This window comes from Schistocerca cancellata, chromosome 2 (genome assembly GCF_023864275.1).
Source record: "Schistocerca cancellata isolate TAMUIC-IGC-003103 chromosome 2, iqSchCanc2.1, whole genome shotgun sequence".
NCBI classification, from domain to species: domain Eukaryota; kingdom Metazoa; phylum Arthropoda; class Insecta; order Orthoptera; family Acrididae; genus Schistocerca; species Schistocerca cancellata.
The window spans coordinates 508,624,816-508,628,820 of NC_064627.1; the positions used below are offsets into that span (position 1 = coordinate 508,624,816).

The 4,005-nt window shown below is 49.0% G+C and overlaps 1 pseudogene; it reads left to right on the top strand.

The window, feature by feature from the left end:
* The first annotated feature begins 3,516 nt into the window (after window positions 1-3,516).
* LOC126163592 (5S ribosomal RNA) lies at window positions 3,517-3,634 on the top strand (annotated as a pseudogene).
* The last annotated feature ends 371 nt before the right edge of the window (window positions 3,635-4,005 follow it).

Consider the following 4,005-nt stretch of genomic DNA (forward strand, 5'->3'; position numbering starts at 1 on the left):
CTACACTCCTGGAAATTGAAATAAGAACACCGTGAATTCATTGTCCCAGGAAGGGGAAACTTTATTGACACATTCCTGGGGTCAGATACATCACATGATCACACTGACAGAACCACAGGCAACAGAGCATGCACAATGTCGGCACTAGTACAGTGTATATCCACCTTTCGCAGCAATGCAGGCTGCTATTCTCCCATGGAGACGATCGTAGAGATGCTGGATGTAGTCCTGTGGAACGGCTTGCCATGCCATTTCCACCTGGCGCCTCAGTTGGACCAGCGTTCGTGCTGGACGTGCAGACCGCGTGAGACGACGCTCCATCCAGTCCCAAACATGCTCAATGGGGGACAGATCCGGAGATCTTGCTGGCCAGGGTAGTTGACTTACACCTTCTAGAGCACGTTGGGTGGCACGGGATACATGCGGACGTGCATTGTCCTGTTGGAACAGCAAGTTCCCTTGCCGGTCTAGGAATGGTAGAACGATGGGTTCGATGACGGTTTGGATGTACCGTGCACTATTCAGTGTCCCCTCGACGATCACCAGTGGTGTACGGCCAGTGTAGGAGATCGCTCCCCACACCATGATGCCGGGTGTTGGCCCTGTGTGCCTCGGTCGTATGCAGTCCTGATTGTGGCGCTCACCTGCACGGCGCCAAACACGCATACGACCATCATTGGCACCAAGGCAGAAGCGACTCTCATCGCTGAAGACGACACGTCTCCATTCGTCCCTCCATTCACGCCTATCGCGACACCACTGGAGGCGGGCTGCACGATGTTGGGGCGTGAGCGGAAGACGGCCTAACGGTGTGCGGGACCGTAGCCAGCTTCATGGAGACGGTTGCGAATGGTCCTCGCCGATACCCCAGGAGCAACAGTGTCCCTAATTTGCTGGGAAGTGGCGGTGCGGTCCCCTACGGCACTGCGTAGGATCCTACGGTCTTGGCGTGCATCCGTGCGTCGCTGCGGTCCGGTCCCAGGTCGACGGGCACGTGCACCTTCCGCCGACCACTGGCGACAGCATCGATGTACTGTGGAGACCTCACGCCCCACGTGTTGAGCAATTCGGCGGTACGTCCACCCGGCCTCCCGCATGCCCACTATACGCCCTCGCTCAAAGTCCGTCAACTGCACATACGGTTCACGTCCACGCTGTCGCGGCATGCTACCAGTGTTAAAGACTGCGATGGAGCTCCGTATGCCACGGCAAACTGGCTGACACTGACGGCGGCGGTGCACAAATGCTGCGCAGCTAGCGCCATTCGACGGCCAACACCGCGGTTCCTGGTGTGTCCGCTGTGCCGTGCGTGTGATCATTGCTTGTACAGCCCTCTCGCAGTGTCCGGAGCAAGTATGGTGGGTCTGACACACCGGTGTCAATGTGTTCTTTTTTCCATTTCCAGGAGTGGAATCACAGCGCTCACAGAGCCATTCAACCATTTATTCTTTCCACCGTCTATATGCTAATGGAACTGGAAGACACATCAACAACCTGGGGTGCACTTCACAGTGGTTTGGAGACAAAGCATAATTATGTGTTGTGGCACAATCAGCACACCGGCAACTTGAAGTCATATTCCAACTGGATGGGACACTAACTCACTAGCCCTAGAATATCTGTGAATTTCTGGATGAAAAGGTTCCAGATAGGTGGAAGGAAGATAGGGTTTAACGCCCCGTCGATATAGATGGAGCACAAGCTCGGAATATCTCCATGATGGGGAAGGAAATCAGCCGTGCCCTTTCAGATGAACCACCCCGGAATTTGGCTGGACAAATCTAGGAAAACCACGTGAAACATAAATCTAGATGGACGGACGCGGATCTGAACCTTCGTTCTCCCGAATATAAACTAATGCGCCACCTCGCTCTGTCCAGGTAGGTGGATTGGGCGAGATGGTCTGATTCGGTGACCGCTACGATCATCTTATCTCACAGCGGTAGACTTTTTCCTATTGGGTTTTGTATACGATCAGGTGTACCGAACGAAGGATACAGAACTAAAACATTTGAAAAAAAAAAGTTTTCGCAATGCATTTGAACGCATTTCCTTAGACCTCCTGAAACTTACGTTGAGATAAATTGAATACTGAGTGGATGTAGCGTGTGCCACTAGGGTGCACACACTGCCGTGTGTGAATGAGAAAACGGAACTCCAAGGAGTTATTTTGTCAGATTTTTCAAACCAGCTGTTACTACCTAGTATAGTTCTGAAGTTACTAAACATGAATTTGTAAGCGTAATTTATGGACACCCTGCGTATTTAATCCGCACCTATGCACAATCACGAATGACATTTATCACTTACTGTAGCAGCTAGTAAAACATATAAATGAAAGTGCGATGGTGCGCAGATAATGCTGACTGCTGGGTGTCAGTTTGGCACGCCTGTGCTCCCTCTCCAGAGAGGGCAGTGAGCTGAGGCGGCGACCGGTACCTCTGGGCCGAGCAGGTTGCCGTTGATGCGCAGCGAGGCGAGGCTCAGCCGGTCCCCGACCGCCGCCAGCGCCGCCACCCCTCGCGCGGTGATGTCGTTGCACATTAGGTTCAGCCGCCGCAGCGAGTCGTGTTCCTGTGCACCACAGCCACCAGTTGAGTTGTAAGACTACTGTAGGTACGGTAGACTACCATAAGCAATTGTAGACTACGGTAGTTTCCCTAGTAGCCATGGTCAGGTTAAGATCGCAACCGCGTTAACTGTACGATAGGTGTTTTGCATACCTATCGGACCTTGCCTCACTTGGTTCTCTTTGTTTGCGTATGCGATCCGTGTCGTATTACGAAGATTCTCCTACAAATCAGAAGCGATGAACTGCCTAGAAACTGAGTGAGGATTGTAGAAAGGGTCGCATAACTCACGGAACGCTTTTGTTCTACATAGTTATTCTCCTGTCTGTTTTTTAATAGTTAGCCTCTTGTCTGTTACTTAAGGGGGGTAGGAAGTCAAACAGGCCGACTTGGAGCAGGAGAGGCAACACAGGACATTTTAATTTCCACTGTCTATACTTTTACAAGTAAATTCATAAAACTTTGTCAGCATGACCAGGAAGGATTCAGGAATCACACACGTAGCAGTGTAAATTCAAAAACATAACAAAATAATTTTTTTTACATGTGCTGCATTTTTTGCTATAGGTACACTTTTCTTAATAAGTAAGAGAGACTGTTCGATGAATTTTGCACAGCATACAAACCATACTTACAGGTGTCTGAAACTCTAGAATCTATTTAATTTATGAAAAAAATGAATGAGCTGTTACGTTTTAAACTTTGTTCAGAAAAAAATCAAATTTTGTAGTTAATTATCTCAATTTTTACCACATTTTTAATCGATTTTGAAAATTCTAGTGTTTCATACACCTGTAAGTATGGTTTGTATGCTGTGCAAAATTCATCAAAGAATCTCTCTTACTTGTGAAGAAAAATGTACCTATAGCAACAAATACAGCCGATAGTAAGAGAAAAAACGATGAAATTTCACATGTAAAAAAATTTATTTTATATTTTTGAACTTGGCAACGGCCTTGCCGCAGTGGATACACCGGTTCCCGTGAGATCACCGAAGTTAAGCGCTGTCTGGCGTGGTCGGCACTTGGATGGGTGACCATCCAGGCCGCCATGCGCTGTTGCCATTTTTCGGGATGCACTCAGCCCCGTGATGTCAATTGTGGAGCTACTCGACCGAATAGTAGCGGCTTCGGTCAAGAATACCATCATAACGATCGGGTGAGCGGTGTGCTGACACCACGCCCCTCCTATCTGCATCCTCCACTGAGGATAACACGGCGGTCGGATGGTACCGGTAGGCCACTCGTGGCTTGAAGACGGAGTGCTTTGAACTTCCACTGCTATGAGTGTGAATCCCGAATTCTTTCTGGTCATGCTGACAGAGTTTTATGAATTTATTTGTAAAAGTATAGACAGTGGAAATTAAAATGTCCTGTGCTGCCTCTCCTGCTCCAAGTCGGCCCGTTTGATGTCCTACCCCCTTAAAAGTAAACAG